At 46.2% G+C, this 25024-nt stretch overlaps 1 long non-coding RNA gene across 1 annotated transcript in view; it reads right to left on the bottom strand.

Annotated features, from left to right (window-relative positions):
* Positions 1 to 377: 377 nt before the first annotated feature.
* The window catches only part of LOC124545079, a 486583-nt gene continuing 461936 nt past the window's right edge, over positions 378 to 25024 (bottom strand). The window contains exon 5 of the long non-coding RNA XR_006967588.1: positions 378 to 506. This is a non-coding gene — a long non-coding RNA (uncharacterized LOC124545079). The remainder of the gene's footprint in view (positions 507 to 25024) is intronic.

Genomic DNA, 25024 nt, shown 5'->3' with positions numbered 1-25024 from the left:
CTAGTCACTGCGCCAGGCCGCTCGGTGAAAATGTGGAGGCTGGGGAAGAGATGTGTGCAAGATATATTCGTCAAACGCACTTACAGGCGAAGCAGCGGAAAATGACCAGTAGTAATAATAAAACTGGAAGGGGGTGCGGACTTGGTCGGTGTCGGCAGAGACTGACCGTGGTTTTCAATGTAGGAGACGAGCCTGGCGAGCACGGCGGGCGCGCCCGCAGCCGGCTCCAGCACCATCTGGTCGAGCGGCACGCCGAAGACGCGCGGCGTGGGCTCTGCGCGCCGGCCCAGCAGCAGCGTGCCCGTGCCGGCCAGCAGCCTCTTGACGCGCGACAGCCGGCCCCCCGCGGTCGCGGCCGCGCCGCCGCCGCCGCCGGAGCCCGCGCCGCCGCACGGCGCCTCCGTCGCGTAGCAGCACTCCTCGCCCGGCGCGTCGCAGCCGCACAGCGTCGCCGGTCGACGCATCGCCGCGCTCTGCTTGTCGCAACAGCTGTCGTTGCCGCCGCACTGCAACACACGCACACACCGTATCCTCAGCCGTCCATCACAGCAGACGGACCCCATCTTTTCTATGGTACCATAAATTATTCTACGTTTTCGTGAGGGAGAACTTCCGGAAGAGGAACCTTCTCTTTCCCTATTTTTCTTATCCTTATCCGGTGTCTTCAAAGGGCCGGATGCCTTTCCTATACCCCCTCCCCCATACTGTCCCCTCCTCCCCCATAAGGACAGTGTGTATTCGATCTCCTTCTATTGTGATCCAATGTCAACGTTTTAGAATTTTTTTCCGAATCGTATAACTAAGACATAAGTACCAGCGTGTTATGAGTCGGACGTGAAAAGCCGGTCCAAAAACCACACCCAGGCTGGCCGCCATATCGGACCTCGTCGTTATTCCGCCTGTCGGATTCGATCCGCTGCCAGCTCGTTTCCTCGAATACCGGAAGCAGCGTTCTAGCATGCGCGCATATTCGATTGGGTCCTTTCGAGATCGGCAGTTCCTGTTTCTCATTTAGTGACCACAAACACTGTTTCTCTACAGTTAAATATCGGTGAGAGACAACTTCGTGTTCATTGTTGCATTTATACTTCTCCTCCACTCCACAAGTGGGGGCGAGCATTTTTGAAAAGGAGACTTATCTTGACAACCTAAGGAAAGGAGACGTATCTTACAACCTAAGCAGGTTTCATTAAACGGTTATGCGTTTACATGTGAGCGAAAATAGATTTCTATCTATCGCTTGAGCCTTGTCCCACATTACGCAGGGTCTGCCATCGTTAATCGGATTTGGCATGTTAATAGTTAAGGGGTGGCCGGATGCCCTTCCTGCCGCCACCCCGACGGAATTAGTGTACCCTAACTGTCTGAGACTAGTGTAATCCATGGAATAGTGCGAAAGTGTTCAGATGTGTCCGAGCCGTGTAACTGAGGCAGAACAAGGGGACCAGCCCGGTATTCACCTAGCGGGATGTGGAAAACCGCCTAAAACCCACATTCAGGCTGGAAGGCACATCGGCCCTCGTCGTTAATCCGCTGGGCAGATTCGATCCAGGGCCGGCGCGCCTACCCGAGTGCAGGAAGCAGCGCGTTAGCGCTCTCGGCTACCCTGGCGGATACGTGAGCGAAAATCGATTGACGAAGAGGAAATCCGACAGCTAGAACCGCATTTCCGGAATAGATGGCCAGCCAGAAGACGTATTGGGAAATGGCATTTGGTTTTGAGAGCCCCACGAAAACGCAGTCCAACGGACGGTTGAGCGACCATTACGCTAGTCCAAGAACATGGTCACCAAAGGTAGAGAAGTCTTCAACCAAGATGGGAGCTGTATTTCTGTTCGAAAAAACTGAGAGCCTTTATCAAGTTGTATTTAAAGGGCGAAAACAGAACATTTATTTCATATGTGGAAAACAAGGAACAATTATGACTTAAGGCGTTAAGAACTTCGGAATGAATAGATACACTCCAAGCGAAGTAATAAAACACGTCAAATCCATACCCCAGTTTAATAGTACCATTCGTACAATGTTGCGAAAACAGAGTGAAAGAAAACTAATAACAGAAAGTTACTAACAGTTCGTGCATCCGTAAAATTCTCATGCGTGAAACCTACAACAGTTGTCACAGTCAGACCCTGGCTAAATATTTGCCAAAAACTTCTGTTGAGTTCTGGTCGTTAGTGCCGCGCGGAGACGCCGTGTTATGAACTGCGCGGTCGCTCCCACCGGAGGTTCGTGCCCTCCCTCGGGCATGGGTGTGTGTGTTGTCCTTAGCATAAGTTAGTTTAAGTAGTGTGCCCGTCTAGGGACCGATGACCTCAGCAGTTTGCTCCCTTAGGAATTCACACACACATTCTGATAGTAAGTGAAGTCAAAAAATGCATCCAAAGCTTCCGTACAGTCTCTCGTAGATTGACCTAGAGTAGCATCTGTAGACACAGCAGACAGAACGCCCAAAAATGTTACATTCCGTACTCCTACAATAACGTTTTCACTCAAAATGTTTGACAGTCGATAATAATCAGAAGTGAGATACATCGAGATTAGCACATCAGGTACTGAGAAACAATTAAGAATACTAAAAGCGAATAAGGTAGTATGCCCCGACAGAATTCCACTGAGCTTTCACATTCAATACGCCGCGGCATTAGCTCCTTTCCTAGTTCCCCGTTATTGAGAAACTTCGCACACTGCTTCTGTTTACAAACAAAGTAACAGACAGTCTGCACGTAATTTCAGGTCAATATATTTATCTCTGACGTTCACATGTTGCAGGGTCCGAGAGCATATTGCACAGTAAAAGATTATGACGTTCCTGGAGGGAAACAAGTTTCTCTCCACAATCGGCACGGATTCAAAGAAAATTCGCTCGTGCGAGACACAGACTGTTTTGTTGACATACGTCATCTTTCAAACAATAAAGAAAGCTGAAAGGTAGATTCCACCTTCCTAGGGTTTCGAAAGGCGTCTGACATACTACCAGATAGGGCGATCAGCAGCACTACACACAGAAGCAACGGAAGTCACGGGATACCTCCTTATATCGTATAGGAACTTCTTTTTCCCGATAGTGCAACACCTCGACGCGGCACGGACTTCAACAAGTCGTTGGAAGTCCCCTTAAAAGTACTGTGCCGAGTCACCATCCCCCTACAGTCGTCCATAATTGCGAAAGTGTTGCCGGGGCAGGATTTTGTGCATGAACTGACCTACCGTTTACGTCCCATGAATGTTCGATGGTATTCACGTTGGGAGATATGGGTGCCCCAACCATACGCTCTAACTGTCCAGAATGTTCTTCAAACCAATAGCGAACAATTGTGGCCGGTGACATGACATCTCCACGTAGCCAAACGTAACGATTTCCACTCAGCTGGACCACAGCACCCAGTCCATTACATGTAAACACAGCCCACACCGTTGTGGAGCCACCACTAGTTTGCACAGTATTATTGACAACTTGGGTCCATGGCTTCGTGGGGTCAGCTTCATACTTGATGCCTACCATCAAGCCTTACCAATAGAAATCGGGATTCATCCGACCGGGCCCGAGTTTTCCATTGTCTACGGTCCAACCGATATGGTCAAGAGCCCAGAAGAGGCGCTGCAGGCGATGTCGTGCTGTTAGCAAAGGAACTCGCGTCGGTCGTCGGCTGCCATAGCCCATTAACATCAAATTTCGCCGCACTGTCCTAAGGGTACGTTCGTGGTACGTCCCACATTAATTTCTGCGGGTATTTCAAGCAGTGTTGTTTGACTGTTAGGACTGACTACTCAAACGCCGCTACTCACGGTCGTTAAAGTGAAGGCCGTCGGCCACTGCTCTGTCCGTGGTGAGAGGTTATGCCTGAAATTGGATATTCTCGGCACACTCTTAGCACTAGAGATCTCGGAATATTGAATTCCCTGACGATTTTCAAAAATAGAATGTCACATGCGCCTAGGTCAAACCACCATTCAGCGTTCAAAGTGTGTCAGTTCCCTTCAGGTGGCCATAATCACGTCGGAAACTATTACCAGAGTACAAAAAACAGCTCTGCCAATGCAATGTCCTTTTATACCTTGTGTATGAGATACCGCCGCGATCTGTTAACGTGCATAAAACTACCCCACGACTTTCGTCATCTCCGTGGGAAAGTGTTCGGTGATAATGCTGATGTGTACAAGTAAGTATCGTCGGCGGACAATCACACGAAATTGCAGAGATATTTCGACAATTTGGAGATATGTAAGATACTGTCTATAGCAAAGCGAAAGGACCAAACACTATCAGTCACGACATTAGTGTTGGGTATCTTGAGAAAATTATATCATTCAAGTATTTTGGAATAATACTAAGAGCGATATGAAATGGGACCGTCACGTAAAATTAATAGGGAAGACGAATCGACGACTTGGTTTTGTTGGAAAGTTTTGAAAAAGTGCTCTCCATCTGTAAAGGAAGCCGTATAGAAAGCGCCTGTGCGACCAATTAGCCGGCCGGAGTGGCCGTGCGGTTCTAGGCGCTACAGTCTGGAACCGCGTGACCACTACGGTCGCAGGTTCTAATCCTGCCTCGGGCATGAATGTGTGTGATGTCCTTAGGTTAGTTAGGTTTAAGTAGTTCTAAGTTCTAGGGGACTGATGACCACAGCAGTTCAGTCCCATAGTGCTCAGAGCCATTTGAACCACTTTTGCGACCAATTCTACGCTAGTGTTCCAGTGTTTGCAGTCGTCCTCGCCAAGGCATGATAGACATCGAACGAATTGAGACGAGCTGCTACAACCGCAACAGATCGGTATAGTCAATACGAAAGTGTAACGGAAATTCTCGGGGAACATCAATAGGAATTTTTGAAAGGAAGACGTCTTAGTTATCAGTGAACTCTGTTAAGTAAATTTAGAGATCCTGTAGTCGAAGAAGACTGTGCAACCACTACGCTGCCTCCATCGCATATCTCGGGTAGGGATCAAGGGAAGAGGATGAGAATGAGAGAGACTGGAAGCGGACAGAGGCATACAGGCAGTTATTTCTTCTTCCCTCAATAAGCCAATTAAATAGGCTAGAAAATGGACAATATAGTTATGATGCACACTCTGCCATTCACTGCACAGTGGCATGCAGAGTACATACGCAGTAGTGCAAGGCAGATGATACTTCCCAACGTGCCACCTATTGAGGCTTCTTCCCGTCCTACTGGAATATCGAGCGCAGGGGGAACGATTACTTAAAACGTCTCTGTGCGTGTTATTACTCCGATCTCTTCGCGGTCCCTACGTGAGCGAAATCTAGGGGATTGTGTATATTGCTAGAGTCCTCACTTATACTTGTCCTTAAAACTTTGTACATGGGCTTTCGCGGGATAATTGACGTGTGTCTTCAAGCATTCGCAGTTCGGAATTTCCGCGACCGAGAAGTTTCGAATCGGTGAAAATAGTACTGGCGTCCGTTTTCTCAGAAAAATGACGATATTGTGGTGGTGGCCTACCTCCTTCCGTCCAGCAGTACAATCAGACAGTGTTAAGACAGCTTTTTCAGTCAGCTGGACTGGAAGTTAAAAAGAAACGCCGCGGAAAGCTGACCGAAGTGGTCCCCCTATGTTGCAGTACAATAGACCTGCCAAACTTAAGTTCCAGCGTTTCCAATTGTCGGACTATCGTCTTCGTTTATCTGATCTGCCCCGCCCCCCCTCCTCCGCCACTACCATCCGTTTACTAAGTTGAAGGGGGCTGGGATGGGGGTTGGGGGCACTATGTAGAATGAAAGTAGTGGCAAACCTCTGACTGTATTCTGCATTCTTTCCCTGCAGGGACAAGAACCTTTCAGCTGTCCCTCACCAACAAATCGGTCAAACTCGTTCATGGTGTGGTGATGGAAGCATTCAAACACGATAGCACCTTTCTGCCATTCTGCCACTTCTCCACATCGACCCAACTTGGTGTGCTGATCCTATACAACTGAATGTCACGTTCACACATCCGCCTTACTTCAGCAGTGGTAGAGTACACGACCACTTCGTAATTAGTTCTAAATGATCTACACCGCTCCAAAGCGACCAGTGCGATCTTTTAACGGTAGGAGTGGCGATGGGGAGACACACATCTAGTCCGGTGACCTTACATACGCTAAGATAATATGACGTGCCATGATGCTGCTAATGATCGAAATTGGCAGCACAAGAAAGCGGTTCACACAACGGCAGCCGGGGCGTTTTCCAATACGCTTGCATCAATTACGTTATACATGTGGAGTGCCGTCCGTCAACATTAATTTATATTTGAAGACTTGCTCGATATCGGCTGTGATTTCTGATCTTGTACTGTAACAGTTTCACAGCTTCTTGATTCGAAAAATCGACTTCTCTGATATGACATGATGTCTTGTGCATCAAGTACAGTAGTTCTACTCAGTCGATACACTCATTGGGTTATCCCTGTAGATAATTTATTTGCACGTACACAATCTAAATTGTGACAGAAACATAAAAGGACAGTCTTCATATCTTAATTATCAGCCAACTTGAAATGATATTCCCGTCAATCAGATTTTCAATTCCCACTCTGAGATTAACTATAGGCATGCAAAAACAACCGCTGCCTTCTTGTTAAGGTATATTTGTAGGTAATGAAATTTTTATCTCTGTGTTAAGATGTGTATACTGCCAGGAGAAAAGAAAGCACTTCGAAAACTAGATAAGCTAGTTTGATTGACCACTTTATAGGAGCAGCTGCCTGAGCTGTACAGTTCTTAGCGACACCGGACGTAAAACCAACTGCGTAGCAAGTTTACTAAAACTACCTACCTGAAAAATAGTAGTACTGCAAGAGTATCTGTGGACGTCGGAAGTGGCAACAAATATAAACGAAAGTGTAAATTTGGTAAATACCATTATTTAGAAAAAAATAAACTGAGCTTTAATGTACTTTTACAAAAAGTCCCACAATATTATACCACATAGTTACTGACGGTGGTTGTTTCTGATGGCTCTCGATCTTCCACCATAATCGAGTCCCTCAACATAAGGTGCTAAATATGAGGTAGCCAAGGAAATGGAAACGTGGGTTCTACTATGCCAAGACTGCTTGGTAGCTACAACAGGAAAACACAATTAATTAGCAGGAGTACAAAATAAGAAAGTATTTATTACTTAACTTTGCTGTAGTCCATGATCAGTTGGTTGGCAATTAAAGAAGACGCGACTGGACTAAGCGTCTGCAGAATGTCATAATTTACAAGTCACAAATCTTGAAGTGACGAATTAATATCTCGTAATATTGAATGTCGAATCCGGTGAATTTGAAGACTAAATTGGAACGGTGCTACAAAGGCTTGATGGCAGCAATGACTGAGCTGCAGACGATGCCTAACATCGGCGTTGGCTGACCACTGAGCGCGGCTACAAACTGTAGACTGGCACAACTGCACTACTCTCCTGCTGCACATGAAGTGGCCCAGCGGGGAGCTTGAGTACTGCGACTGGCTGTGTACTCTTTGGCTAGCACAGCCGTTCTTCTGTTCCGTTTCTCGAGAGAATCGCGTCCGGCTGATCGATCTCTCAGGCGGCGGTGTGGTCGTATGACTGGCGACATAACAGTTACAGTAAAAGGGTTAACTTAAATTCGGTTCCCAATGGTCTTGTTTCAGCATGCAAAAGGAAGTGTATACAGAAAAAGAAAAAAGCGCGTAATTAAAATGTGTTGCGACCCCGAGCGGGCTAGTTTTTTAAATCAGGAAAAAAGATGCTAACGGGAATAATTGCTTATAACAAATACACGCATTTTTTCATCCGTAAATAAGCATTTTTAATTGTTCACTCGGCTCATCATTGTAAGTTATGGAAACACTGGAACTTCAGCGCTGTTTTAGCAGCAACCTTATTTTGTATTAAGAATTCGCAAGATTTCCTTGCAAGTCGAGTTTAAGCTTATTTATTTTTCGAAACAAATCCACGAGATATGTCCGTCCGAATATAAATACCTAACGTTTATTTTGGCTCGATCAGTGAAAGAGCTAACGACCCGCGGGATATTGCGGGACAAGACAGTCAGTAATGAGGTCGAATTACTGGCCGCTCCGAGCCAAGGTTCAAATGGCTCTGAGCACTATGTGACTTAACATCTGAGGTCATCAGTCCCCTAAAACTTAGAACTACTTAAACCTAACTAACCTAAGAACAGCACACATATCCATGCCCGAGGAGGGATTCGAACCTGCGACCGTAGCGATCGCGCGTTTCCAGACTGAAGCGCCTAGAACCGCTCGGCCACAACGGCCGGCCCGCGCCAAGGAATCGGACGGTTGGAGAAAAGTGTAATCTTTACTGATTGTCTGCTGTTTTTAGATAACGTCACGAATACATTCATTTCACAAGCTGTTGTTTCTGCTGCATTGCCGGCCGTGGTGGTCTAGCGGTTCTACGCGCTCAGTCCGGAACCGCGCGACTGCTACGGTCGCAGGTTCGAATCCTGCCTCGGGCATGGATGTATGTGATGTCCTTAGGTTAGTTAGGTGTAAGTACTTCTAAGTTCTAGGGGACTAATGACCTCAGAAGTTGAGTCCCATAGTGCTCAGAGCCATTTCTGCTGCATTATATCACCCCGTAATGGCCGTAGTTGGACAGTTCAGGTAATTACTGGTCGCTAACAAATAGTAGTCTACCAAAACAATAACAAAGTAATTTTCACGAAACAAGAGTTTCATGACTAAAACATTGTCGAACCTTTTTCTGCTGTAATCACCTAGAAAATTTGAATTTACCCGCGTAAATCAATACATGTGATGTACATGTAAAGACAAACAAATGGTTACAATTTCAGAAAATTGCGCGATTTATTCAAGAAAAAGAGCTTCACAAACTGAGCAAGTCAATAACGAGCTGGTCGACCTCTCGCCCTTGAGCAAGAAGTTATTCGCTAGGCAGTGACTGACGAGTTGGGTGTCCTCCAGAGTGGCATCGTGGTAAATTCTATCCAACTGACGCGTTAGATCGCCATAATCCCGAGCTGGTTGTAAGGCCCTGCTCACAATGCTCTAAATGTTCTCAATTGGGGAGAGATCCGGCGACCTTGCTGGCCAAGACAGCGTTTGGCAAACGCGAGACCAAAGCAGTGTGTGTGGGCGGGCGTTATCTTGCTGAAATGTAATCCCAGGATGGTTTGCCATGATGGGCAACAAAACGTGGCGTAGAATATCGTCGACGTACCACTACGCTGTAAGGGTGGCGCAGATGACAACCAGAGGGGTCCTGATACGTAATGACATGGCATCTCAGACCATCATTCGTCGCTGTCGGGCCGAATAGCGGGCCACAGTCAGGCTGGTACCCTACCGCTGTCCGGAGGGTCTCTAGACAGTCTTTCCTGACCATCGATGCTCACTACGATGCGGGACTCATCACTGAAGACATTCCTACTCCAGCTAGTTGCCCGATACCACTGCAAACGGGCTTGTTGGTGTACAGAGGTCAATGGTAGTCGGCACAAGCAGCGCCGTGAGTCCAGCTCCCTTTCTGCAAGCCGTCTACAAGTGGTCCTTGTGGTCACTAAAGCACCAGTTGTATGTCGGAACGACGATAATGATGAATACGGAGCTCTGCGTGCCTCTCTGACGACAGCTAGGTCCTTATGTTCTGTCGCCTCTCCAGGCCACGTTGTGGTCGGCCGCTGTTAACCCATTCCTGCTAAAATCGAAGAATAGTGGCATCATTCCTATTAAAATGTCGAGCAAATCGTCGATTACTCCAACCGGCGGATTTGAGCTCCTATACGTCCTTTCTCAGATGTTGACATCTCCGTATATTGTTCACGCGCCTGTTTGCGAGGGATAGAGTACACGGAATGAGACTAGCAAAGACTTTACCGCCCTGGTATCGACATGTTCCCTGTTTACTACCCCTGCCAGCCGCGCGGTGAAATTGCGCTGCAGCGTCGCTCATTCATCCAGCGGCATGTATGAATATAAATTTGTGACCAACTTGCATAATTCCTTCGTGGTGCGTCGTATTTTTATTTTTGATTTATTATTTTTTGTCTCAGACTATATTATACTGTTGTGTAACTTACTTGCCGTAAAGGCGCGTGCGAAGTGATTCTCAGGACAGCTCATTGCGACCAAAATGTGTCTCAACCACCGAGCCACAATACGCCGTTGGGTAGTGCTGCAGCCTCGTAAAACAGAGGGAGAACGTTCGATTCCCCCTCGGGTACGGCTCTGGGTTTAAAATGTCGCTTAACATTTTTGTACGTGAGTAGCTACTGTAATTGAAATTACTGCGTATCATCTCTGATTAAGCGTGCTCAAGAACGAAAGAATGGCAACTTTTGAGCTACCGGCTCACTGTCTACGAGCCAGAAGACGGCAAATTAACCACGTAAGAAAACTACGGACGGTATTCTCTTGATAAGGGTGTAAATAAACTGCAAAGCAATTTCCACTCGATTTTAGCCATTTGAAACGGAAGCTGTGTTACGTGAACTACTTGCAGAGAACGAGTGTACAACATTATATTTCTCGGTAAGTCCATTTCTGTTGTGAGTGCAGGCAAATTGAAATCCGTACTGCATCTACATGTCAAAAGCTTGTCCAACACTAGAGGGGTTGTAGGAAAAAAATTCTGGAACGGCGAAGACAGTACACTACTGGCCATTAAACGAAGACGATGTGCTACAGACGCGAAATTTAGCCGACAGGAAGAAAATGCTGTGATATGCAAATCAGTAGCTTTTCAGAGCATTCACACAATGTTGCCGCCGGGGGCGACACCTACATCGTGCTGACATGAGGAAAGTTCCCAACCGATTTCTCATACACAAACAGCAGTTGACCGGCGTTGCCTGGTGAAACGTTGTTGTGATGCCTCGTGTAAGGAGGAGAAATGCGTACCATCACGTTTCCGACTTTGATAAAGGTCGGATTGTAGCCTTTCGCGATTGCGGTTTATCGCATCGTATCGCGACATTGCTGCTCGCGTTGGTCGAGATCCAATGACTGTCAGAAGAAGATGGAATCGGTGGGTTCAGGAGGGTAATACGGAACGCCGTGCTGGATCCCAGCGGCCTCGTATCACTAACAGTCGAGATGACAGGCATCTTATCCGCATGGCTGTAACGGATCGTGCAGCCACGTCTCGATCCGTGAGTCAACAGATGGGGACGTTTACAAGACAACAACCATCTGCACGCACAGTTCGACGACGTTTGCAGCAGCATGGACTATCAGCTCGGAGACCATGGCTGCGGTTACCCTTGGCGCTGCATCACAGACAGGAGCGCCTGCGATGGTGTACTCAACGACGAACCTGGGTGCACGAATGGCAAAACGTCATTTTTTCGAACGAATCCAGGTACTGTTTACAGCATCATGATGGTCGCATCCGTGTTTGGCCACATCGCGGTGAACGCACATTGGAAGCGTGTATCCGTCATAGCCATACTGGCGTATCACCCGGCGTGATTGTATAGGGTGCCATTGGTTGCACGTCTCGGTCACCTCTTGTTCGCATTGACAGCACTTTGAACAGTGGACGTTACATTTCAGATGTGTTACGACCCGTGGCTCTACCCTTCATTCGATCCCTGCGAAACCCTACATTTCAGCAGGATAATGCACGACCGAAAGTTGCAGGTCCTGTACGGGCCTTTCTTGATACAGAAAATGTTAAACTGCTGCCCTGGCCAGCACATTCCCCAGATCTCTCAGCAATTGAGAACGTCTGGTCAATGGTGAACGAGCAACTGGCTCGTCACAATACGCCAGTCACTACTCTTGATGAACTGTGGTATCGTGTCGAAGCTCCATGGGCAGCTGTACCTGTACACGCCATCCACGCTCTGTTTGACTCAATGCCCAGGAGTATCAAGACCTTTATTATCAAGGCCTTTATTACGGCCAGAGGTGGTTGTTCTAGGTACTGATTTCTCACGATCTATTCACCCAAATTGCGTGAAAATGTAATCACATGTCAGTTGTAGTATAATATATTTGTCCAATGGATACCCGTTTATCATCTGCATTTATTTTTGGTGTAGCAATTTTAATGGCCAATAGTGTAATAATATGGAGAAAAAATACCCATCACTCAATGTTGCAATATGCAAATACAAAACAGTCCGTTTCACTACTCCAAATACAAAACAGTCCATTAGACTACTGGGAACTGTAATAATTCTTGATTTAAAAGTACAAATTATGTCACGCGAATGACTTTAGAATTACGCTGCATTTATGTGTTAGCGGTTATAACCGGACCCAATATGTCCAACAGAATCGACAAGCGCGATACACGGTGGCCCTGAGAATCCCTGAATAATTAGATTGTCAATACTGATAAGAAACATGAGATACGAGATCAGGTTAAGTGTTGTGTTGTTCAGTATTTCAAGTGTTCACGCACTGTGTCCCTGGACAGATAACTGCCTATGTGGAAAGTTCGCTGCCGGCACTAGACAGTTAAATAGCTGGATATCTGGTAACACCAGGCGGCAGTATCTGCGATATGCCTGCAAGTGCACCACATACACCGATGAGCCACAACATGATGATTGCTGCCCGCCGAAATGCGGAATGCCTCCGGGTGGTGTTGCGGGCAAGTGACGCATTGAGGAAAGAATGTAAGCGGAAGAGAGACGAATGGCCAGTAATTATAGCGGAGATACGGGACGAAAATGCGGAAATCCACTGATGTGGACAAAGGGTGCATAGCTGTCGCGCTGCAGCTGAAAACGAGGATCTCTGAAACCGCGAAGCTGGGCGGCTGTTGACGTACAACTGTTGTGATCATCTGTGGAAAATGGATTGAAGGACGGTGAAATAACGAGTGGGCCGTTTGGTATTGGACGACCACGTCCCACCACAAAACTTAGAAGTCGGGGGATCCCCCAACGTGTAATCCACGACAGGCAGCTATCTACATCTACATTCATACTCCGCAAACCATCCAACGGTGTGTGGCGGAGGGCACTTTACGTGCCACTGTCATTATCTCCCTTTCCTGTTCCAGTCACGTATGGTTCACGGGAAGAACGACTGCCGGAAAGTCTCATTGTGTGCTCGAATCTCTCTAATTTTACATTCGTGGTCTCCTCGGGAGGTATAAGTAGGGGGAAGCAATATATTTGATACCTCACCCAGAAATGCACCCTCTCAAAACCTGGACAGCAAGCTACACCGCGATGCAGAGCACCTCTCTTGCAGAGTCTGCCACTTGAGTTTGTTAAATATCTCCGTAATGCTAACACGCTTACCAGATAACCCTGTGACGAAACGCGCCGCTCTTCTTTGGATCTTCTCTATCTCCTCCGTCAACCCGACCTGGTACGGATCCCACACTGATGACCAATACTCAAGTATAGGTCGAACGAGTGCTTTGTAAGCCACCTCCTTTGTTGATGGACTACATTTTCTAAGGACCCTCCCAATGAATCTCAATCTGCCACCCGCCTTACCAACAATTAATTTTATATGATCATTCCACTTCAAATCGTTCCACACGCATACTCCCAGATATTTTACAGAAGTAACTGTAACGCTATCATATAATCGTACAATAAAGGATCGTTCTTTATATGTATTCGCAAAACATTACATTTGTCTATGTTAAGGGTCAGTTGCCACTCCCTGCACAAAGTGCCTATCCGCTGCAGATCTTCCTACATTTCGCTGAAATTTCCTAATGCTGCAACTTCTCTGTATACTGCAGCACCATCCGCGAAAAGCCGCATGGAACTTCCGACACTATCTACTAGATCATTTATATATATATTGTGAAAAGCAATGGTCCCATAACACTCCCCTGTGGCACGCCAGAGGTTACTTTAACGTCTGTAGACGTCTCTCCATTGATAACAACATGCTGTGTTCTGTTTGCTAAAAACTCTTTAATCCAGCCACACAGCTAGTCTGATATTCCGTAGGCTCTTACTTTGTTTATCAGGCGACCTTGCGGAACTGTATCGAACGCCTTCCGGAAGTCAAGGAAAATAGCATCTACCTGGGAGCCTGTATCTAATATTTTCTGGGTCTCATGAACAAATAAAGCGAGTTGGGTCTCACACGATCGCTGTTTCCGGAATCCATGTTGATTTCTACAGAGTAGATTCTGGGTTTCCAGAAATGACATGATACGCGAGCAAAAAACATGTTCTAAAATTCTACAACAGATCGATGTCAGAGATATAGGCCTATAGTTTTGCGCATCTGCTCGACGACCCTTCTTGAAAACTGGAACTACCCGTGCTCTTTTCCAATCATTTGGAAACTTCCGTACCTCTAGACACTAGCGGTGCACGGCTGTTAGAAGGGGGACAAGTTCTTTCGCGTACTCTGTGCAGAATCGAATTGGTATCCCGTCAGGTCCAGTGGACTTTCCTCTGTTGAGTGATATCAGTTGCTTTTCTATTCCTTGGACACTTATTTCGGTGTCAGCCATTTATTCGTTCATGTGAGGATTTAGAGAAGGAACTGCAGTGCGGTCTTCCTATCTGGTCTTTCTATCTGGCTACAGAGTATAATGCTGAAGCAGGCACATGTGTTTCGGAGCACACAGTTCAAAGGCCTCTATTGAACAAGGAGCTCCACCTAACACGAGCCCTACGTGTTCCTGCGTTGACCCAATGACATCGTCAGTTATGATGGCAGTGGTCACAGCATCGCTGTGTTTGCACCGTGGATCAATAGAAACGTGTCGTCTGTCGAATGAGCCGAAATTCTTGTCACACCAGGTCGGTGGTTGGTTCCTTACACGCCGTCGTCCAAGCGATTGGCTGCACGAAACATGCACCGCACAAAGACGCAGGCCAGTGAGGGCAAAATTATGTATCCCATAACATTGAGCTGGGCTTCCATGGGATCTGTGGCGGTAATTGAAGGCATTGTGGCAGCTGTGAACTGCGCGAACATTACTGCGGGCCACCTGCATCGCTTCATGCTTGAAGTCTCCCTCCCACGGCGCTGACATCTTCCAGCAGGATAACTGTCCGTGTTGCAAGGTCAGAATCGTGCTACAGTGGTTTGAGCGACGTTATAGTGAACTCACATCGACGTCTTGGCCAGAAAACGTGCCTGATCTGTACCCACTGGAACACATATTGGGCGCCTGCAGCATGCCCGTAAACCACCATCCCGTAATTTGCGGTAATTGCTTGACCTGTGCGTAGACATGGTGCAACATACTTCTGGAATCCTTTCAAGGGCTTTTAGAATCCACACCAAACAGAATCGCTTCTGTATAGTGTTTGTATATGGACCAACACGCTATTAAACAGGTGGTCATGATGTTTTGGTTCATTGGTATATACACTTCGATACGCTTGCAAGTGCACCACATATACGCTGAAGTAAAAGGGTTCTTTCAGGTCCAGTTCTATGTGCTTCAAGTGTATCCATCGTTCAGTCATACGAAAATCAATGACTACTGTAGCAAGACGACCGAACGAGGTAGTAAAATATGGACACTGGATTTGTATTCGAGAGGATGGCAGTCGAAATTTCGGTCCAGGGACGCAAATTTCGGTCTCCAGTGGTTTTCCCAAAACCCGCAGAGAAAATGCAGAGAGCGTTATTTTCAAAAGAGGAAGGGAGATTTCCTTTCTCAAACAGAGTCTGTGCTTCACCTTTAATGACCTCGTTACATTTATTTTATTTATTTATTTTTTTTGGGCATCAGTTTTCTGACTGGTTCGATGCAGTCCGCCATGAATTTCTCTACCGTGCTAACCACTTCATCTCAGAGTAGCAATTGCAACCAACGTCCTCCTCAATTATTTGCTGGATGTATTCCAACCTTTGTCTTCCTCTACAGTTTTTGCCCTCCACGGTTCCCTCTAGTACCATGGAAGTCATTCCCTCATGTCTTAACAGATGTCCTATCATCCTGTCCCTTCTCCTTATCAGTGTTTTCCACATGTTCCTTTCCTCTCCGATTCTGCGCAGAACCTCCTCATTTCTTACCTTATCAGTCCACCAAATTTTCAACATTCTTCTGTAGCACATCTCAAATCCTTCTATTCCCTTCTGTTCCGGTTTTCTCACAGTCCATGTTCCATTACCATACAATGCCGTATTCCAGACGTACGATCTCAGAAATTTCTTCCTCAAATTAAGGCACATATTCGATATTACTAGACTTCTCTTGGCCAGGAATGCCCTTTTTGCCATAGCTAACCTGCTTTTGACGTCCTCCTTGCTCCGTCCGTCATTGGTTATTTTACTGCCTACAAAGCAGAATTCCTTAACTTCATCTACTTCGTCATCGTCAATCCTGATGTTAAATTTCTCGCCGTTCTCATTTCTACTACTTCTCATTACCTTCGTCTTACTTCGATTTACTCTCAATCCATACTCTGTATTCATTAGACTATTCATTCCGTTCAGGAGATCATGTAATTCTTCACTTTCTCTCAAGATAGCAATGTCATCAGCGAATCGTATCACTGATATCCTTTCACCTTGAATTTTAATTCCACTCCTGAATCTTTTTCTATTTCCATCAATGATTCCTCGATGTACAGATTGAACAGCAGGGGCGAAAGGCTACATCCTTGCATTACATCCTTTTTAATACTAACACTTCGTTCTTGGTCGTCCACTCTTATTATTCCCTCTTGGCTGTTGTACATATTGCATACGACCCGTCTCTCCCTATAGCTTACCCCAACTTTTTTCAGAATTTCGGACATCTTGCACCATTTTACATTGTCGAACGCTTTTCCAGGTCGACAAATCCTATGAACTTGTCTTGATTTTTCTTTAGTCTTGCTTCCATTATTAACCGCAACGTCAGAATTGCCTCTCTCGTGCATCCTCAATTTTCTTTTCCATTCTTCTGTACATTATTCTTGTAAGCAACTTGGATCATGATCTGTTAAGCTGATTGTGTGATAATTCTCTCACTTGTCAGCTCTTGCCGTCTTTCCGGAAGTCAGATGGCGCGGCGCCAGACACACACATTCTACGCACCAACGTGAATAGTCGGATTGTTGACACTTCTCGCAATGATGTTAGAAATTCTGATGGTGTATTGTCTACCCCTTCTGCCTTATTTGATCTTAAGTCCTCTAAAGCTCTCTTAAGTTCTGATTCTAGTACTGGATCCCCTATTTCTTCTAAATCGACTCTTGTTTCTTCTTGTATCACATCAGACAAATATTCCTCTTTATAGAGGCTTCCAATGTAGTCATTCCACCTATCCGCTCTCTCCTTTGCATTTAACAGTGGAATTCTCGTTGCACTCTTAATGTTAACTCCCTTTCTTTTAATGTCACCGAAGGTTGTTTTGACTTTCCTGTCCTTCCGACAATCATTTCTTTTCGATGTCTTCACATTTCTTTCTGCAGCCATTTCGTCTTAGCTTCCCTGCACTTCCTATTTATTTCATTCCTCAGAGACTTGTATTTCCGTATTCCCTAGTTTCATCAATCAACTGAAGTATTTCTTCTGTTACCCATGGTTTCTTCGCAGTTGTCTTCTTTCTACATATGTTTTCCTCCCCAACTTCTGTGAGGGCCCTTTTTAGAGATGTCCAGTCCTCTTCAACTGTACTGCCTACTGAGATATTCCTTATTGCTGTATCTATAGCCTTAGAGAACTTCAACCGTATCTCGTCATTCCTTAGTACTTCTGTATCCCACTTCTTTGCGTATTGATTCTTCCTGACTAATGTCAGGAACTTCAGCCTACTCTTCATTACTACTATATTGTGATCTGAGACTATATCTGCTCCTGGGTACGCCTTACAATCTAGCATCTGATTTCGGAATTTCTGTCTGACCATGATGTAATTTAACTGAAATCTTCTCGTATCAAAAAAATGGTTTTGAGCACTATGGGACTTAACATCTATGGTCATCAGTCGCCTAGAACTTAGAACTACTTAAACCTAACTAACCTAAGGACATCACACAACACCCAGTCATCACGAGGCAGAGAAAATCCCTGACTCCGCCGGGAATCGAACCCGGAAACCCGGGCGTGGGAAGCGAGAACGCTACCGCACGACCACGAGCTGCGGGCCTTCTCGTATCACCTGGCTATTTACAAGTATACCTCCTCCTCTTGTGATTCTTGAACAGGGTACTCGCTATTACTAGCTGAAACTTGCGACAGAACTCAATTAGTCTTTTTCCTCTCTGATTCTTTGTACCAAGCCCATATTCTCCTGTAACCTTTTCTTCTACTTCTTCCCCGAAAACTGCATTCCAGTCTCCCATGACTATTAGATTTTCATATCCCTTTACATACTGTATTCCATTTCAAAATCATCACACACTTTCTCTATCTCTTCATCTTCAGCTTGCGACGTCGGCATGTATACCTGAACCCTGTCACTGAACTGTTCACAGTAACACAATCTCTGCCCTACCTTCGTATTCGTAACGAATCCTACTCCCGTTATACCATTTTCTGCTGCTGTTGATATTACCCTATATTCATCTGACTAGAAATCCATGTCTTCTTTCCACTTCACTTCACTGACCCCTACTACATCTAGATTGAGCCTTTGCATTTCCCTTTTCAGATTCTCTAGTTTCCCTACCACGTTCAAGCTTCTGACATTCCACACAACGACTCTTAGAGCGTTATCCTTTCGTTGATTATTCAATCTTTTTCTCATGGTAACCTCCCCGTTGGCAGTCCCCTCCCGGAGATCCGAATGGGGGACTATTCCGGAATCTTTTGTCAATGGAGAGATCATCATGACACTTCTTCAATTACAAGCCACATGTCCTATGAATAGACGTTACGTGTCTTTAATGCAGTGGTTTCCATTGCTTCTGCATGCTCATAACGTTGATCATTGCTGATTCTTCCGCCATTAGGGGCAGTTTCCCACCCATACGACAAGTGTGTGCCCTGAAACCCTGTTCGCTCCTCCGCCCTCTTTGACGTTTTGATTATGAGTCAAAGACGCTACCCCTAGACCACGGGTGCATACGATACATTAAAACTCTTATCTTTCTTCTCTTTTTTATCAAAAGGTGTGGTGTTTTAAATACAGATAATGAAATTTAAATTCCGTTTTGCGCCACTACAAGTTTGTTGTAGTGGTTATTATACAATACCTCGTTGAGAGACCCATTAATCAGTTCAATAAATATGAGTGATCTGGAAGTTGCTCAAGTAGCTGCAATGGAGGGCGGAATTATTTGTAGTTAAACTCTTAGTGCTATCAAAACGACTTCAAAATGAAATGTATTGGCGGACTATGCGTCTGGAATCCTGAATAGTAATTTTCTTCACCATTATTTGTGTCGAACAGTGGAGGGAGGGAGGAGAGAGGGAGGAAATCAGTGTACAATTTGTCAACGTTAGATCGCTCTGTGCGTCTTCGGACTTAGTACTATGCGAGAACAGTTTATGGCGGTACTGGACTTCATACCTAAACATTAAACCACAAATATACACCAGTGACACTTAACCCGCAAACTGAATGACAAAAACAAGACGATTAAAGTAAATTACAGAAATTTCCCAGGTGACCTGTAACGAGTTGTATAAATGTACTGACAACAAGCTAAAATCAGTACTGGAGCGCAACTGTTGTGTGTGACGATTGCATGTTTCGGTGAAACAATTAATCTCGTATGGCATATTAGTGAGCAAGGACATGTGGATTTGTTATGATTTGTAGCGTCAGTAAACTGAAATCACACATATGTACGCAGTAGCTAGTTATTGTAGGAATGAGAATTTTAAACAAACAATATGCATGTGTGATATGGGACGCCGAAATGAAAGTCAACACATATCTCGCGCACAGACCATGAAAATATAATAGAGATAGCCTTGTTTATGCTCCGTGATCGTGTGAAACTCAGCTCGCGCTATTCGCCCACGAGACTCAGAGGGCCATAGACATGGGTTCCCAGTGGATGCCGTGTTTCTTGACTTCCGCAAGGCGTTCGATACAGTTCCCCACAATCGTTTAATGACCACATTAAGAGCCTATGGACTATCAGACCAATTGTGTGATTGGATTGAAGAGTTCCTAGATAACAGAACGCAGCATGTCATTCTCAATGGAGAGAAGTCTTCCGAAGTAAGAGTGATTTCAGGTGTGCCGCAGGGGAGTGTCGTAGGACCGTTGCTATTCACAATATACATAAATGACCTTGTGGATAACATCGGAAGTTCACTGAGGCTTTTTGCGGATGATGCTATGGTATATCGAGAGGTTGTAACAATGGAAAATTGTACCGAAATGCAGGAGGATCTGAAACGAATTGACGCATGGTACAGGGAATGGAAATTGAATCTCAATGTAGAGAAGTGTAATGTGCTGCGAATACATAGAAAGAAAGATCCTTTATCATTTAGCCGGCCGCGGTGGTCTCGCGGTTCTAGACGCGCAGTCCGGAACCGCGCGACTGCTACGGTCGCAGGTTCGAATCCTGCCTCGGGCGTGGATGTGTGTGAAGTCCTTAGGTTAGTTAGGTTTAAGTAGTTCTAAGTTCTAGGGGACTGATGACCACAGCTGTTAAGTCCCATAGTGCTCAGAGCCATTTGAACCATTTTTTTATCATTTAGCTACAATATAGCAGGTCAGCAACTGGAAGCAGTTAATTTCATAAATTATCTGGGAGTAGGCATTAGGAGTGATTTAAAATGGAATGACCATATAGAATTAAACGTCGGTAAAGCAGATGCCAGACTGAGATTCATTGGAAGAAACCCAAGGAAATGTAATCCGAAAAAAAGGAAGTAGGTTACAGTACACTTGTTCGCCCACTGCTTGAACACTGCACACCGGTGTGGGACCCGTACCAGATAGGGTTGATAGAAGAGATAGAGAAGATCCAACGGAGAGCAGCGCGCTTCGTTACAGGATCATTTAGTAATCACGAAAGCGTTTCTGAGACTCTGCAAGAGAGACGCTCAGTAGCTCGGTACGGGCTTTTGTTGAAGTTTCGAGAACAAGCAGTATATTGCTCCCTCCTACGTATATCTCGCGAAGAGACCATGAGGATAAAATCTGAGAGATTAGAGCCCACACACAGGCATACCGACAATATTTCTTTCCACGAACAATATGAGACTGGAATAGAAGGGAGAACCGATAGAGGTACTGAAAGTGCCCTCCGCCACACACCGTCAGGTGGCTTGCGGATTATGGATTTAGATGTAGGTCACAAAATTCCATCGCCTTGCACTGTACATTGACCTGCGGAAAACATCTGCAGATTCTGGGTTAGCATTACCCACAGCTCATTACAGAATACGTAGCCCTCTACGTGTAACAAAGGGAGTCTTATGAGGGAATTCCGGAGGGTGCCATTTAGACGGGCAAGGGTTACACGTACTTCCGTAATGCGATTGTTTTCGAGTAGGCTGCTAAAAGCAAGGTAAGGACTCCAAATACGCAGGAACATGACACGGGAGTGCTATCTGACGCCTGTGTCTCGATCCTAGCGCTGACAGGGCGAGTTTTGGGGAAAACGCCGACGAGAATCAACAAACGGCGACTGTGAAGCAGGGCAGGAAATGACTGTGCACGTGGCTGCTGATGAGCGTCTGCCCTGCTTCCCCGTCTCAGCACTGTCTCTGTGGATGTCAGCTGCTATTGGATTGATGGCAGGGATCACATTCCCTACCGCTGAAACGAATATCGATAGCCATGTAAGACGCTGCGTAAACAGGGGGTCTCATCAAACAGCGCCGACAGCTGCGTGTATCCTGAACAAAGCACATTCCTCTTCTTTGCGGTCTTGCTAAGATTCTGCGCCCAGTGTCACGTTTTCGAACCAGCAAGGAGGACTTTTGAGTGCCTCCAAAACTGACAAGAAGTCAGAACAATCTGACCCGACATGTATATTTGGATAACTACGTTTAACAGTTGCGCTCGACACCGACGTCGGAAAATATTGTGATACCATAGGATGAAGGAAAGGCGACATCAATGTTATATTCCATAATTACGCAGAATTAAGTAACAGACGCCACTGCACCTAACAAAACGAAAAATCTTTAGTAATTACTGACAAGGGAACCTCCCCATCGCACTCCCCTCAGATTTAGTTACACTCCTGGAAATTGAAATAAGAACACCGTGAATTCATTGTCCCAGGAAGGGGAAACTTTATTGACACATTCCTGGGGTCAGATACATCACATGATCACACTGACAGAACCACAGGCACATAGACACAGGCAACAGAGCATGCACAATGTCGGCACTAGTACAGTGTATATCCACCTTTCGCAGCAATGCAGGCTGCTATTCTCCCATGGAGACGATCGTAGAGATGCTGCATGTAGTCCTGTGGAACGGCTTGCCATGCCATTTCCACCTGGCGCCTCAGTTCGACCAGCGTTCGTGCTGGACGTGCAGACCGCGTGAGACGACGCTTCATCCAGTCCCAAACATGCTCAATGGGGGACAGATCCGGAGATCTTGCTGGCCAGGGTAGTTGACTTACACCTTCTAGAGCACGTTGGGTGGCACGGGATACATGCGGACGTGCATTGTCCTGTTGGAACAGCAAGTTCCCTTGCCGGTCTAGGAATGGTAGAACGATGGGTTCGATGACGGTTTGGATGTACCGTGCACTATTCAGTGTCCCCTCGACGATCACCAGTGGTGTACGGCCAGTGTAGGAGATCGCTCCCCACACCATGATGCCGGGTGTTGGCCCTGTGTGCCTCGGTCGTATGCAGTCCTGATTGTGGCGCTCACCTGCACGGCGCCAAACACGCATACGACCATCATTGGCACCAAGGCAGAAGCGACTCTCATCGCTGAAGACGACACGTCTCCATTCGTCCCTCCATTCACGCCTGTCACGACACCACTGGAGGCGGGCTGCACGATGTTGGGGCGTGAGCGGAAGACGGCCTAACGGTGTGCGGGACCGTAGCCCAGCTTCATGGAGACGGTTGCGAATGGTCCTCGCCGATACCCCAGGAGCAACAGTGTCCCTAATTTGCTGGAAAGTGGCGGTGCGGTCCCCTACGGCACTGCGTAGGATCCTACTGTCTTGGCGTGCATCCGTGCGTCGCTGCGGTCCGGTCCCAGGTCGACGGGCACGTGCACCTTCCGCCGACCACTGGCGACAACATCGATGTACTGTGGAGACCTCACGCCCCACGTGTTGAGCAATTCGGCGGTACGTCCACCCGGCCTCCCGCATGCCCACTATACGCCCTCGCTCAAAGTCCGTCAACTGCACATACGGTTCACGTCCACGCTGTCGCGGCATGCTACCAATGTTAAAGACTTCGATGGAGCTCCTTATGCCACGGCAAACTGGCTGACACTGACGGCGGCGGTGCACAAATGCTGCGCAGCTAGCGCCATTTGACGGCCAACACCGCGGTTCCTGGTGTGTCTGCTGTGCCGTGCGTGTGATCATTGCTTGTACAGCCCTCTCGCAGTGTCCGGAGCAAGTATGGTGGGTCTGGCACACCGGTGTCAATGTGTTCTTTTTTCCATTTCCAGGAGTGTATAAGTTGGCGCAGTGGATAGGCCTTGATAAACTGAACACAGATCAATTGAGAAAACAGGAAGAAGTTGTGTGGAACTGTGAAAAAATAAGCAAAATATACAAACTGAGTAGTCCATGGAACACATAGTCAACATCATGACAGTGTGAGCTAAGGAAAGGTGTGGTCCAGTGGTAGCGTGAGCAGCTGCAGAACGAGAGGTCCTGGGTTCAAGTCTTCCCTCGAGTGAACATTTTACTTTCTTTATTTTTGCATAGTTATTATCTGTCCGTTCGTTCACTGAAGTCTCTGTTCACTGTAATAAGTTTAGTGTCTTTGTTTTGCGACCGCATCGCAAAACCGTGCGATTAGTAGACGAAAGGACGTGCCTCTCCAATGGGAACGGAAAACATTTGATCGCAAGGTCATAGGTCAACCGATTCCTCCACAGGAAAACATGTCTGATATATTCTATACGACACTGGTGACGGCATGTGCGTCACATGACAGGAATATGTTGTCGACCCACCTAACTTGTACACTTGGCGAATGGGTAAAAAGATTCTTCCACCCTGCCCGATTTAGGTTTTCTTGTGGATGTGATAATCACTCCTAAAAAAGTAATGAAAACATAAGAGTTTGTCACATAAACTGAAAATAAAAAATTAAAATTTTCACTCGATGGAAGATTTGAACCAAGGACCTTTCATTCCGCAGCTGCTCACGTTACCACGAGACCACAGCGCTCCTGCGTTCATAATGTCCTTGATATTGCATATCTTCCCATGAACTACTCAGTTTGTATATTTTGCTTATTTTTTCACAGTTCCACAAAACTTCTTCCTGTTTTCTCAATTGATCTGTGTTCAGTTTTTCGAGGCCTATCCACTGTGCCAACTTATAACTAAATCTGAAGGGGGTGCGATGGGGTTCCCTTGTGAGTACGAAAAAATGAAATAATAATTTAATGAGTGTTTCAAGGGAGCCCGAGAGATGATGATAAATACTGATGTTGATGGGCTATAACAGTATTTGTTTCACACTTGCAAGTACAATGGAGGTTGTAAGTTGTAAATTAACGCCAATATGGCGATTTCCGTTAAAACGAAGACTTTGTAGGACAAAAATCTGCCTTCAAGTGCAGAGATACATTCAGGTGACAAAAGTCTTAGGATAGCGATGTGCACACATACAGATGGCGGTAGGTATGAAAGGGCAGTGCGTCGCCGGAGCTGTCATTTATACTCAGGTGATTCATGAAACAATGTTTACGACGTCATTACGGTCACACGACGGGAATTAACAGATTTTAAACACGGAACAGTAGTTGGAGCTAGAGGCATAGGACATTCGATTTCGGAAATCTTTGGGCAATTCAATATTCCGAGATAAACAGTCTTAAGAGTATGCCGAGAATATCAAGTTTCAGGCATTACATCTCACCACGGACAACGCAGTGTCGGGTGGCCTCCACATTAGCGACCATGAGCAGCGACATTTATTACGTTGAGTTTTCAGTCCTAACAGAGAAACAACACTGCGTGAAATGACCGCAGAAATCAATGTGGGACGTACGACGAACGTACCTCTTAGAACAGTGCGACGAAATTTGATGTTAATGGGCCATGGCAGTCG

This window comes from Schistocerca americana, chromosome 8 (assembly GCF_021461395.2).
Source record: "Schistocerca americana isolate TAMUIC-IGC-003095 chromosome 8, iqSchAmer2.1, whole genome shotgun sequence".
Taxonomy (NCBI): Eukaryota; Metazoa; Arthropoda; class Insecta; order Orthoptera; family Acrididae; genus Schistocerca; species Schistocerca americana.
Note: the sequence above shows the minus strand (reverse complement) of the source record. Positions and strands in the feature narration are given on the sequence as shown.